The sequence below is a fragment of the Colias croceus genome, chromosome 7 (genome assembly GCF_905220415.1).
Source record: "Colias croceus chromosome 7, ilColCroc2.1".
Taxonomy (NCBI): Eukaryota; Metazoa; Arthropoda; class Insecta; order Lepidoptera; family Pieridae; genus Colias; species Colias croceus.
Window position 1 is genome coordinate 10,782,647 of NC_059543.1, and position 15,952 is coordinate 10,798,598.

Below are 15,952 nucleotides of genomic sequence, written 5' to 3' on the forward strand. Positions count from 1 at the left end.
TCTTTTATAATAAATGATAAGATTATTGTGCAGTGCAATTTGTTATTAAGATAATTATGAATATTATAAATATTATGTTAATACTTACTAAGTTACTTAGTATAATCCATTTGGATATTACTTACGAATGATGTTTTATTAAGTACCTGTAACAGAATAATAATTTGTTAATTTTAATATTTATCTACAAGTGATAACTGCGTTAAAAACAACCGACTTCAAACTTGCATTTGCAACATTTACAAATACAGACAAAAATGCTCATAAAATAAAAACTACTGGGCCTATCCGAATAAAATTTTTATGGGACCGATTCGACACCATCCCGCATCGAACAAAAAAGAATCACGTAAATCGGTTCAGAAACCTCGGAGTAATCGGTGTACATACATAAAAAAAAACATACCGGCCGACTTGATAACCTCCTCCTTATGTCCTTAGTACCTATGCTTAAATCTTTAAAACTACGCAAGATTTTGATGCAGTTTTTTTAAAAGATAGAGTGATTCACGAGGAATGTAGTATATAAATTGTTAGGTTTAAGACAAAGCGGGCGAAGCCGGGCGGAAAGCTAGTACTCTATAAAACGGGTCATCCTGGCTTAAGCCAGGTTGAACAGGAAAAATATTGTAGTGAGATCTCTTTATTTGTTATTAACTAAAATTCATTATACTGAAAAAAAAAGTAAATCGTAGGTACACAGAAAATGCTTTATTTTTTTCTCTTTAAACGTACTATTATTAATTAGTACAGATAATTATAATTATTCTCAAGATATCTCATACGTCATCTCATTTCAAATAAAACAAAGTATGTATAAAAAATAAACAACTGATAAACTTTGCTGAAACTGCGTAAATTCATAGGAACATTATTTATATGTATAAAAAGATTTGACATCATTTGCACTATAGGTAAAACTGGTAGCATCGCGATTAAAAAAATGCAAACGTGATTCCAAAAAATTAAAAACAAATACGTGCAACTAATAAATAACCTTGAACGTATTTTTTATCATAACTGTTATATATTCTGTGGTTAAATTTTTTGCAAGTATCTCCAATTTTAAGAATATTTTTTTAAATGTCACATTCAATAATTACAATTTATTTTTTTATCACGGGAATTTAACCTCTATTACGTTATACATACTATTAGGTATTATATCCTACCCTGTGCCATGTAACATCTAACCTGGATTATGTCCAAATCGCCACAGTAAAAAAACAGTATTCAACAGTATTTCAAACATAATTTAACACATAATTTTTTACAGATAAAAAACAAATCGAAATTTAAAAGTGTAAACAAACATTATTTATTAATATTCACAATGCAATATGAATACTTTACAATTGAAATATAAATAATTATTCCAGTATTGAGTTCAAGTTCTAAGAAGCGTTTCCGCTCGCAGGAAGCTTGGATTGCATAAAATTTGTGTCAAAATCGATAACTCTATCGTGCATTACTCGTAACCATTTACCTCAATTAATTTGCGTATTATGCTATTAAGTACGTGAAAACAAAAATAAATCGAGAGTTGAACTTTGGACGCTAAAGTTGTATTACCCCGCGAATCAAATAAAAAAGAAATACTGGATTGAACCTTCAATATGAACAATTTTCACACACGGCACGATCTGATCCCATACTATGCTTTCGCTTGTGTTACGGAAACCAGATGGCCGATAAACATACATATATAATTTAAAATAAATACTTATATAGATAATTAACACCCAGACACAGAGCAAACAATTATGTTCATCACATAAATATTTGTCCCGGGTGGGAATCGAACCGCTGCGCTGGCTTGGAAGGCAGGGCCACTATCCAATCGAGCCAACCGGTCAGTCAAATATGAAATATGATGTGAAAACAAAAAAAATCGGTGCCAACATGACATTGTACTCTAATATTCGCCTTATATTCAAGTGTATCAACAAGGCAATACTAAAAGTTAAAACACCCCAAATTCGAACATAGAGCAATTAATTGTCGGTAGCCAATCGATGCAGTAAAACGCGGTAGGAAGGTCAGTGCGCAAATGCAATGACCTTTGACCCAGACCTCAACCTGGCATTTATGCAACGTACACTGCGGTTCGGCCGCCCACATCTTTGGGGGGTGGTAGGGTGGTTACATACGAACGTGTGAAACGCAGGAATATATTTTTTAATCAGGAATAAGCAGTTGTCAACACTTCGCCTTATGGAAAGCGAGAAGCAATGTCTGGGAGCATAGGTTCTTACCGAATAAATTTCCCATTATAATCATTAATTTCATTTATTCCTTCCCATTTCATTTGTAAGATAATTTTTTCAAGGAGAATATTAATTCTCTATTATATTTCTACATTTATAGTAGAAATTGATTAATTCTGTAGTAGTAAATATATATAATGATACTTTTTTTATCTCGAGGATAGAAATGAGTGATAGACTGAGATGTTGTATGATTTCTTACACTATATGAATTATTGGAAATAGAAATTGACTAAGTATATAAAAATATAATCGGCGCAATCGGTCAAGCCCTAATTGAGTTTTATATATAAAACCGTCTTTATCTGTTCTTATCTAAAGTTTCACTAGAATTTAATATTGTTTATAATCAAACGAAAATATTGTGTAATTTTGACATAAACTACACTTATCAATACTGATTAATTAGATTTGTAACAAAGACAAAAAAAAAAAACCTAAAAAACTATCCATTTTCTTGCTCCTAATGTTATTAATGATTACATTGCAATTGGATACTCTGTTTATAGTAATGAATTGAGTATGTAAAGTGTGCGTTCTGCTTAGTGAATATTAGCACCAAGGCATTTAGGAGAGCTTTCCTAATGTTTCTTATCATAAGTAATTAATGAATAAATGTAAAACTATTATTTAATTCATACATGGAATGAATTTGTATTCTGGTTTGAAGTTAGCACGATACTGGGTCACGAAATGTATTTGAAAAACTGAACTTATATGTAAATTGAAAATCAGGAACGGGATGATAAAAATAGAGCTTTCAATAAATAAAGTTAGTAAAGGAAAAAAAATCGTTTGTAAATAATGTCTTATTATGTCTTTTTCCATCCTTATTTTTTTTTTTGTGTTACATCTGCAAAAACAGGTCTCTATAATCAATAGAATATAACTTATACAATACTTCTTAAACGAGAAGAAATTATAAATACTTAGTCATGCATTAAAAATATAACATATTTCAAAATGTGAATATTTTATTATTTACAAAAAAATCGTCGCGGGTCGCCCGTTTATGAAACGCCTAACTAAAGCACGACGCAAACGCGAGCGTAGCAAAATTGAATGGAAACTCGATATCAATGATTTTCTATATATTAACAAGGTTCATTCATAATACTTATAATACTATTTAGTGGGATTGTAAATTTTTTAACTATTATAGAGGTCAAATAGTTAACTTATATTTTAACATACTGAAGGCAATTACAGAATAAAGATTTTAATGTTAAAATTGACTTGTGGCAAGATATTTCATACAATCTATATCCATTTGCTATCAAAATAAAACAATAACTTTGAAAAGTTTTAATTAAAATCTAAAAATATACTATTCCGTAGTTGCTTTTTCATATTCTATTTTCAGAATATCATAAAGCTAAAGAAATTTCCTAATTTAACTTCAATTTTTTCAAATTGTTTCAAAAATTTCAAAATTAAATGGCTCACATTTTGCGATTTAATTTTGCATTCCTTATTACAGAAATAAATTTATTGATACACAAAAAGATATTTACTTTAAACCCACCAATCAATTTCCTAAATGTAAATATGTCATTAATCCAATATTATGCATTTTGAATGTATTGTAAATCAAAAATATATATCTGTAACTTTCTCACCCAAAACCTAAAAATTATTTGTTATAACCCAAATATAAATAGTGTCAGCATGATCATAATATGTATTCCAAACGAAAACCGTTTAGAGTCGAATATAGTAATAAATAGAACGTTGTCTGAAAGCAAAAGTCGAAGTTCAAAGCAAATATAGAAACATCTCCCACATAGGTAGCCTAGTTTTGAAATAACACAGTTAAAGATCAAGGTCAAATACTTTAGAGTTTAGAGCCTTCACGTTTCTCAATGTTCAAAAGTGACTCCTGAAGATATAAGTCCTGTCCTGTTTCATTATTTAATTTGCCTTCAAACACAGACAGAATTAGTTTCGCATTTATAATATCAATGTAAACCGCCATATAATATAAGGTTTTGCATAGGGTACGTAAACTGCAACATGAAAAATCGGAACAATACAACTGAATTCAGTTGTATTATTGTGTAACTAATTAGGTAAATAGATAAATATTTATACAAAGGAACTAATGCAATTTTTCATTCGCATTCTAAAGCTTCTCTAAAATAGAAAGAAAGTAGTTACCTGTATAAATAGTAAGCGTAATTCATGGACAGACTGAAACGGGAACAGACGCCCACTACATCATTTGCATAATTGCGTACCGTCCTTATTATTAACAAATTGATACATGCTCCATGGGATTCCAGCTTTAATTAAACATTCGTATATGTCGGCGCAACGACAATAAACGACTACCGTCAAACTACTAAATAATTATAACTAGCTAAAGTTTACTTAAATCTTTTTAAATAAGTGGTTAAATTAACGAAATAATTAATGTTTGTTAAAAATGATAAAAATTCATTGCAAAAATTAGAGTGGCAACACTCTCAAACTAATTCTTGTGAGTCATGGTTTAATTTAAATACGAGCGTCCGACGGCACAGAGCACATTGACGCGCCGGCCATTGGAGCGTTCGGAGCTCTCTCTGTAATTACGACGTGGAATAAAAGGGCAGTAAAAATACCCACAGGCGTTCTACTTCGAGTATGAGCGCCTGCTCTGATGATGGTGACGTCAGAATTGCTGACGTCACTCTTTTTAAAAATAGCCTTTGGGCTCTTCTTCCGTCATCAGAAGTTGGATAGAATTCAAGCTCACTCTTTTTAAATTTTAAACGTTTACGTAGTTTTGTAACGGCATACTGGCGTTTGTGTTTTTCTCGTGCGTTGTGTAAAGTAAAAGTTTGTTACGTGGATTATTGTAACGGGAGTGTGGTTCATCGAAGGAATTGTGCGTGCTATCTGCGCCTCTCTTTGTGATAAGCATAAATCTACGAGAACCTCCGAGAAATCTACGAGAACCTTCGAGAATCTGCCTATGTCACAAATGAGTAGGTGTTGGTCGCATGATACGCGAACGGACTGCTTCTGTCATGTGGAGTGTTTAGTGTTATGTAAGGTCAGTGTGGCCGAGGCAGTGTGTTTTTGAAATCCCGAGATGAACTACCGTAGTATTGTAATACGAGAAAAGGCGTACGAGGACGTACGATTGTCAATATGGCCGTGTTAGACGTAACTTTGGTTTAGTATTTTGTGGATGAATAGTTGTCATTATTTCATGTCAGAACATGATTAGCTTCTTAGATTAAATAAAGTGAGTACAAAAAACTGATTTCTTATTAAAACAGTTAAAATCTACGAGAACCTTCGAGAACCTCCGAGAATCTACGAGAACCTTCGAGAACCTCCGAGAATCTACGAGACCCTCCGAGAAATCTATGAGAACCAACCTCCGAGAAATCTACGAGAACCTTCGAGACTCTCCGAGAACCGACAAAAAACATGCCAAGATTATAACTTGACATTGTTACAGACTTTTACAACGAGGCTGGTGCAGAGCGCGCACCGCCTGTCAGTATGGCCGTGTCGGCGCAACGACAATAAACGACTACCGTCAAACTACTAAATAATTATAACTAGCTAAAGTTTACTTAAATCTTTTTAAATAAGTGGTTAAATTAACGAAATAATTAATGTTTGTTAAAAATGATAAAAATTCATTGCAAAAATTAGAGTGGCAACACTCTCAAACTAATTCTTGTGAGTCATGGTTTAATTTAAATACGAGCGTCCGACGGCACAGAGCACATTGACGCGCCGGCCATTGGAGCGTTCGGAGCTCTCTCTGTAATTACGACGTGGAATAAAAGGGCAGTAAAAATACCCACAGGCGTTCTACTTCGAGTATGAGCGCCTGCTCTGATGATGGTGACGTCAGAATTGCTGACGTCACTCTTTTTAAAAATAGCCTTTGGGCTCTTCTTCCGTCATATACATAATGAGTATTATTCAGATTTTTTTACCTTTCGCTGCATTCAAATTATTTAACCTCTTTTTTGTGAAAAACAAATAGGCACAGGCTACTTTGTTTATAATATACTAGCGTTCCGCCCCGGCTTCGCCCGCAATAATTTCATCAAAATCGGTCCAGTAGTTTATGCGTGAAAACCATACATACATACAATAATATATATAATATTAGTATAGATTATATAATCATTTAAAAAATTTAGAATTAAATATTTTAATTTCGTTCTGAAACTCTTAATCTATACTAATGATAATGTTTGTTTGAACGTGCTAAAAAATTCATTCGGTGTTAGCTAGCCCTATAATAAATAGGCTATAATATCACCACGCTAAGACCAATAGGAGCAGAGCAATTCGGGTAAAAGCGCGGGGCACAGCTAGTATAGCAATAATACAACTGTCGTCATCAAGCCACGTTTGTTATATACTTATATCTGGAGATAATATAAACACTTGAAAATATTAAAAGTACACCTGCTTAATGCGGAAATTAACAAACAAAAAGTGCGGTCAATACGGAAATTTTAATTACAGGCTTGTACAAAACTTTCGTTTTCAAAAGTTAAACTACATAGATACGCTAACCTAAATCTTTGAATGGTAGCGTAGGCGGGCGGGAAATGCTTGAGCGGGATAGCGATATGGGTGGTTAGGTGGAGCGAAAGAGAGCAGCGTAGGGTGGTGGGTGACGCCTACGTTTGAATGGAGGGTGGATGAATGACGCAGACATTTTGCGCTTTTATGTATGTAAACAGAGCTTCTGTTATGAAGCGGAACGAAAGTTTATTGTAAATTAAAACGGGATTACGTATTGTAGGCAGATAAAGCTTAAATGAGTTCGTCTATAATACTCTATGGGGACCATAATATATTTGCTACGATTTCAAAGAGTAGAAACGATTGCAAAAGCAGGAATATCTAAAATTATCATTAAATTTTATGGTTGATTTATTTCTATACTACTTTACTATCTAGGTTGATAATTTTACGTTAAAGTAATACAAAAACAAAATTTCCAAGATGCCTAGTACACGTGAACAGGCAATTATCAATTACTTATTCTAATTAGCTTTTCACCTGCGGCTTTGCCCACGCTGGCTGTCTAAAACTTCGCATCAAAATAAGTTGCGTAGGTAGTTTTAGCATACATATTATACCTAGATAGGTATACAGAAATCGGGAAAAGAATTGTGTTATACAGTAAGAACATACAATGATGTAGGTACACAGATTAATATCTATTAATATATTATAAAAGTATTTTATATTATTTTTTATAAATCATGCAATAAATATATTATATGTTGTAGGATTTACCTATTTTAGGTTATTGAGTAATAAGCATTAAATATATAAGACTTAGATTCAAAGTAAATAAATTAATTTTCAATACCGATATTTTAGAAAAGCGTTAAGCACGAACGAACCTCAAAGGCAATCTGGTGAGGCAAGGTTTCAAAACAAAATCAATATCGAAACAGCAATTTACATAAACACAGGAATGTGTAATAAACGTTCAATTCAATTCTTTACATACTTCGTAATGGATTTAATAGAAATTGTTTCGAATCAGATTAGGCAAGTGTGTTAAAGGAAAATAGTCCTTAATATAACGGCATAAATTTCAATATTGCCTACGCACTTCGTTCTACGCACATTCTTCCACGCACTCGTAGCGACTGTGACGTCAGATGACGCATCTTCTGACGTCACGAGTGCGTCACTACGCCTACGTAGAAGCGAAAGTTTTGGCAGTCTGATCGAAATGTCATGGAAATCCGTCTGGTGACATGGGAAAATTGTTCTTTGTAATCATATTTTTCTTATCGTAGGACACGCACACATAGGACGGTATAGCCAAACAAGGACTGCTAAAGACTTATATTAGACTGCTATATTGTATTTTTTTATACTAAGTGGGGCCTGGTGACCCGTACCACAGGTTCTTCAGAACCCACTTCGGGCACCAGCTCTCATAAGGTTGCCTAATATATTATATTATGTTTTAGTAAAAGTGATCCTTTGTAAAGTTTTTAACCCTTGTGAGAGAGATAAATAAATGTTTATATTTATTTATTTATTTAAGGATTAAGTAAAATTCGATAAAAAAAATTGAACTTAAAGGTAATTTAATTTGATCGTGACCTAGATTCAAAAATATATTTACTTACTTACTTATTGGAGTGGCGCAGGGACCCATAGTGAGTCTTGGCCTCCGACAATAAGAGCCTCCATTTTGCTCTATCTTAAATATATTTTTAATCATCTATTAAAAATATATTTAAGGCAACACACACACCATACTTTTAAATTATAGTCAAACACCAAAATGCCTAAAGAAAATACCTTATTTACTCAAGTGTATTTTAAGTTATTTGTTATTAATAATTTCACATGTCTATGTGAAATTATATAAATAAGAACGGTCCGCCCCGGCTTCGCCCGTGGTACATATTCACGTTTTCTCTACATAAGAACCATCCTCGAACTTCAAGGAATATTATAAAAAAAGAATTAACGAAATCGGTTAAGCCGTTCTCAAGTTATGCGCTTACCAACACATTTTGGGATTCATTTTTATATTATAGACTAAGTCTACTTGTACAATTTCTACTACTAAAAATATTTAAAACCTCGACAAACCTTTTTAAAGCGTGCTAAAAATAGTGTCCCTCGAAATGACGTTACATAGGTCCTATGGAGAATTTAAATTAACCATCTTATACACTTTCTACGGCCATTACATAGCAATCCTCTAGCACATCTGCGCCCGGCTTGATTAACACCATAGTATAAAGAGATAGTACGTTATCTTCGAACAAAGATACATCGTATGTACGCGGAGTGCTTGGTTTGTTGATACAATTATTTACAAGTGATAACTGCGTTAAAAACAACCGACTTCAAACTTGCACTTGCAAAATTTACAAATACCTACAGACAAAAATGCTCATAAAATAAAAACTACTGGGCCTATCCGAATAAAATTTTTATGGGACCAATTCGACACCATCCCGCATCGAACAAAAAAAGAATCACGTAAATCGGTTCAGAAACCTCGGAGTAATCGGTGTACATACATAAAAAAAAAAAAAAAAAAAAATATACCGGCCGAATTGATAACCTCCTCCTTTTTTTTGAAGTCGGTTAAAAACTAGTTTTCCGCCCGCGGCTTCGCCCGCGTTTTCAAAGAAAAACCCGCATAGTTCCCGTTCCCGTGGGATTTCCGGGATAAAACCTCCTGTGTGTTAATCCAAGTTACCCTCTATATGTGTGCTAAATTTCATTGTAATCGGTTCAGTAGTATTTGCGTGAAAGAGTAACAAATACACACATACACATCCTCACAAACTTTCGCATTTATAATATAAGTAAGAAGTAAGACACCCTTCGCCTCGGGTACCGTGCGTTCCTCAACGCCGGGAGTCCGAGTCGGCCTACTTGTCTCATTATACTATGTTACCACGCCTCAAAGATTCTATTTTTAGCTCATTGAATTAAATATTGCTTTGTAACTGTTTGATGGAAATCCATTTGTTTCATGTTGTGCGTTTATTGATGATGACGTCTTTTTTACTCGAAATATACAACAGAATAATATTGAGATATTATTTTGTTATGTTTCTTATGTTTGACTTTATTGTACCTATTAACTTCTTAGCAAGTAATTTTAACTGCTTTCGTATCTGATTAAAATGAATATAATACTAATAAGTGAAATTAAATGAGCCTTTAATATCATTTGCTTTCAATAATCCACATAATAAGTACTCGTGAAACAAATCAAATATTCAATTATAATCGTTTTACGATAATAAGATAAACCCTTTTATGGATTTGGGATTTATTTTTACATCGCAATCTGTTAAAATTGGACGTAAACTATTAATTACATTATAATTTATGATGGCATTTTGACACTATCCAAAAAAAAGTACGAAAAACAAGATTTTAAATTAAACTGGCATCCACTTTATGGCTTGCATTTTCCGGTAAAATAATACGAAGGCACAATGATTGATTAACATGCCTTTTGCTTGATGAGAAATTCCTGAAGCCCTCTTCATAAGAAACGGTTATGAAATCAGACAACAAAAGCTTGTAATCAGGGTTGTCAACAATTAAATATTTTGTAGATAAAATATATTTTTTGTAATAACTAAAAATAAATGGTTCACATCGATAACAATTCAGCTTAAAGTATTCTAAAAATAAACAAGTTCATGATAATTTTATATTTAGAAAATACTATGCAACCAAAAGCATATACAGGCATATACAGGGTGATACAGGGTTAAGTTACTTTTGATAATTTGTTAGATTTTATTTTCATACAAAAATAAATATTCACTTAATTTTCCGTTTGAATATTATAAACTCTACGCGCATTCCAAACATTACGTAAACAAGAAGCGAACGGGAGGGGAAAGGGGGTGTCGCGTCATCCTTTCGATAATGAATAGAACATAGACTTACAAATGTTAGGAGAGTACAATAAAAGCTTAAAAAATCATTTAAAAATAATTTATTGCGTTATGCCAAAAGTCGTAGAACAAATGTTGTTACTTATGATGTTAGCTATCTTGTCCTGCGAGGTTGCCGGTGTTTTGCAAATAACCCTGTATAAATACCTTCTTTATAAATAACTCATTATAATATATACAAAGTATTTAAACAAATGCTTCATATATTTTTTAAAGGGGGTGATAGCAACCCTATTATGTACGTACATTTTAGCGTAGGTGGACAATCTTGACAATGAATTTGCCTGTCATCGCTATTAACATAATGGTTTCAAAAAAAATTCAGTTCTGATATTTTTTCAGTTCTGATATATTTCATTAGTGATAGCACTTGCAACATTAGATGAATACTTTTAATATTGCATCTTTTAAGTACCTATTTATGGTATGATGAAAAAACTTCGCATAAAATATGTATTTTCGAAACTAATGTATTAATTACAAAATACAAATAAAACCGAAGTAATATAAAACTAAAAAAATATACCGGCCGAATTGATAACCTCCTTCCTTTTTTGAAAATGGTTAAAAAGCACATCTATATGAAACGATCGATACAAGAAACGATCTATAGATCTATATTATAAAGAGGAAAGATTGTATGTAAGATTAAAGCGTTATATTTGTAACAAATTGGATCAAAGAGTAACTAGGCATTAATAGATTGTCTTTCACTACCAGATGAACATTTTAGAATAAAATCATTTGTCGATAATCCATTATTTATTTACGTTTCAAAAACATTGCCAACTCGAAGCTATCTCCGGAGTATCTTACAAATTCGTTTACCAAAGCAAATACAGACTGGACGAAATGTGCTTAGAAACTTCAAGTCCTCTTAGGGCTGTGCAAAGGGAAGTTTAAATGTAAACAGGGATGTCACCTGCGAAGTTAATGTGGTTTTGTTTCCATGTCGTAGGTTTTGTTGTGTGTGTTAATTTAATTAATCTTTTAAATGTGGTGTGATTTTTATCGCATTTAATTTTAAGATTAATTTGTTGGGAAGGCTCGATAAATGTATTTGATATATTGTAGATATTATAGTAGCCAATTTGGTTTATGAATTTTGAACTTGATTAGAACTTTTTACCCGACTACGGCAAAGCAAAAGGAGGGTTATGATTTTGACAGGCTATGTATGTATGTATGTATGTATGTATGTATGTATGTTCATCTGTTCCCTCGTAACGTCTTAACTACTTATCAGAATTTGACAAATGACATATCATTAGAAGCGTCTTAATTGTCCGCTGGTTATAGGCTATATGGGGTTTCACAAAATCTAATGTGGCGTCCTCTATCGGACAAAACATACAAAGTAAAAAAATAAAGTTAAGATAAATATCCCGTGTTTGGTATCATTTGAAAGCGCTTTCCTTGTACATTTTGAATATATATATATTACTAGCATTTGCTCGTGACTTTACCTGTATTCATGGGCTGATTGCATATAATTCACATCTTTTCGTCCATAGCTTCTTTATTAGTTCATCAGTTTAACTTTTGTTAATATTATGCCCCCAAATACACTTTAACACCAAAATAGTACAAATAATATAAAGTGAAAAAACTAAAACCCAACTACGACAATAACCGGCGCTGAAAAAGTATAAAACAAGATTTCAGAATACTGAACTGAACAAAGTTGCTAATGTAGTTGCAAGTAAATGGACACAGTAGACTCAACCAAGATGCCTTCGTTGTAAATTGACAATAATGTCATACAATACTATTCTGAAGTATGCAATATTCCACTATGTAAAGATAAATTTTCATGTTTGGAAAGGCGTAGTCACACGTTGTTGAAGTGCTACGGTAGATAGGTATATTAGGTATGTAACGTGTGACTACGCCTTTCCAAACATGAAAATTTATCTTTACATAGTGGAATATTGCATACTTCAGAATAGTATTGTATGACATTATTGTCAATTTACAACGAAGGCATCTTGGTTGAGTCTACTGTGTCCATTTACTTGCAACTACATTAGCAACTTTGTTCAGTTCAGTATTCTGAAATCTTGTTTTATACTTTTTCAGCGCCGGTTATTGTCGTAGTTGGGTTTTAGTTTTTTCACTTTATATTATTTTAAATTTGAAACGTAATTTTCAATTTAGGTATTCTGATTTTATTTTGACCAACAATCGTTCATCGCTTGATTGGTTATTGCATTGCATTCATATTTAGGCATGATTCATTTCTTAAATTCATACAAAATTTAAAATTATAAGTCAACGAACCCAATTATTCGCAAAGCAAATGAACAAAAGTCAACCATTTTATAAAATTACCTAAAAAAGATGGCATATCAGCGCGTTCAAAGGAAAAGCATTGTCCACAATTTTTCGCATCATCGTTTAAAAATTCTGCACAAACGTATCGCGTCCACTGAAACAATTTCACAGCAAATGATTTAGTGTTTAATCTCGTGCCTCCACATGACGTGGGTGTGCCAAATGTTGATATATAGCGATCCTCTACCCACATGTGTATCGACGATTCGATTCTCTATTGACCTTTCAATTTTATGGTGAGATGGCCGTCTTAATCGCTAGTTTAAAGCGCTATTCTTCAGATCAATAGTTAGGAATAAATGTGCAACAATAGTTCAAGATTGGAAACTCTCTTTTTATTGAAAGATTGGTACCTATGGGTATTAAATAAGTACATTTTACACTATCAAGAAGTATTATTTTATGTGAATGGACGTAGCCATTTTGATTCTATCATCTGCCTATAGTCATATAATTTAAAAGTAGTAGCTAGAATTATTATTGTTCTATTGTCACTAATTTAACTAAAGCCATAATTAATGAGACATTTAGCAATGCCAAACTTGAACGCCTCATTTATCGGCACCATTCACTAAACTTGCGCCCCCCGACACGGGGGTGTGAGGTTCTATTCTGAGTGGCCATTCATCGTTGTTTTCTCTAAAAATATTTGGACTTCGACTTTGTTCCAATCAAGGCAATGCTTTTGTTACCCACAAAACGTTTACTCTGATTAACTTTTTGCGGTTAGCCCACGTGCGTTTTATTTTTCATTTAATGTTTTAGCATTTGTATACTTATCTTCTATCAAAATATGACTGAAGTTCTTCAATCAAATGTTATGCACAATTACGACATAGAGATACGTTCACTTGCCTTTCCAATACAAGGTTTTGATTACCTATAAAAGTGTTCAAATGTGAAATTAACTTCCGAAGAAGCATTTTATCGTAATGATGTTATTAATTGTCTGTCACGATCTAACCTTTGTGGTAACACGTCCATTTTATATTTACGGAAGCTTCATGTATTTCTAAAACATCTTGTGACGCTGTTCATTTGTCTTCCTACACTTCTACTAAGTTCTTTGTTACATTTTTATATAAAACCCTATTTTTATAAATAATGTATCGGAACCTGTAATCGCTAATCCACCAGAACAAGCACTCCACTTGAACAAACATTATTTGACTGATTATCCTGCCATGTTACGTTTTACAATAATCAATCTAAGATGTTTTTATCGGCGCCTTTGTCTGCAAAATATATAGAACGGGATGAAAATAAGGGAACTTTGTTGTTATTTCTCCATGTAACGTATTAAATATATTAGTTACTAGCTTACCGCCCGCTTTGTCTAAAACCTAATAAATTACATATGATATTATATTATATCCCGGACGAGCCCCCAAATTATGTGGGGATGGTGTAAATAAAAAACCAAAATCGCCCAATCGATTTATTTCCCAGACACCGGTTACATATCAAAAATACATTTCAACAATCCTCCATTACAATTACATCGTACCAAAAAACACACAGTCCAGTCATAGACCACCAAAAATCTACAGTCTACAGATAACATATCCACAGATTAAATAATAGAAAAACACAGACTAAAAATAAAACTAGTAATCATGAAATACATCTTAATATTTTATCCTATTCCCACATGTACTAAAACCTTCCTCTTTTGAATCACTTTATCTATTAAAAAAATCCGTTGCGTAGTTTTAATTACTCATACAAAGGGACAAAGGGACAGAAAAAGCGACTTTGTTTTATACTATGTAGTGATAGCAGAACCATGTAATTATAGTTAGCCATACAAATAGACACATACAATTCCAAATACATAGCAATTAACTCGAAAACATGTTATGTAACCAAACAAATCTAAAAATAAACCATCCATAGAATACACATATCTTCCCTTTATTCATCTTAAGTCGATTACTTATATATCTAAATACGAGTTCATATGCAAACATGACGTCGAACCTTTTTATCTCGTAGTTCATTCAAGACATGAACGTAACATATTTAGTATAGCCCGCCCACGCTGCGCTGAAAATAGAACCCCATCCCACGGGGTGGTTTGCAGCCCGAAAGGCGTTGTCAAAACGGTTAGCTAACTGCGCCGTACTTACTGAACTGTGTTTAAGTACCTACAGGAATTGCAGTTTCGAATATGAATTGTTAATAATTAATGGAACAACTCCACTATTTTATGTTGTGATTTTATGATTAGTTCGATGCGATTTCATGTTTAGATTCTTTGTGTTATTTTTATTCCAAACTTTGGTATAGGTCGTGATTATCGAGTCTCCGCAAATTGGTCGACGCAATGATTTTATTATTAAAAATTAAGCTATGCTTAAGTTATTGCGTAGATTCACGTGAAAGTGTACTGAATATTTCTTACAATGATTTCATCAATTCGATATAAGTAATTTTGTATAGGTACTTAAATCATTTAAAAATATTTAAAATGAAACTGATTTTATGACGCATGTTTGACTCGGCCTTAACACAACCTCGTTGCTAATGGTGCGGTTTTTTCATCTTAGCAAGTGCTTTTTCTGTTTATTTTTAAACGTAAAACTGAAAACCAATGTTCATGATGAAGTATTAGACTGGCGTATTAGCATTGTTCATTGAGGATTTTATGTTGGGAAATATTTGTTTCGAATGAAGTAATTTTATGAGCTTAATTTGCTTAATGTACATTGTAGGTATATCTGTCTGAAAATTCTAAATGTATAATTATGTTTCTATGTATATATTGCCAAATTTGAAGTGAAACTTTTATTACATCGTCTCAAACTTTTTGGTCTGTGTAGCGCACCTCGCGTGACGCACGATACGTACGATAATTATCGTACAAATACGATAATTTTTAGTTAAATGTCTATAGTGTGAAAAAAAGTTTCAATTTTA

General features: G+C 32.6%; 1 protein-coding gene across 1 annotated transcript in view; it reads right to left on the reverse strand.

Annotated features, from left to right (window-relative positions):
* LOC123693104 (terminal nucleotidyltransferase 5C) overlaps positions 1 to 15,952 on the reverse strand; it is a 186,320-nt gene that overhangs the window by 42,465 nt on the left and 127,903 nt on the right. The window lies entirely within an intron of this gene.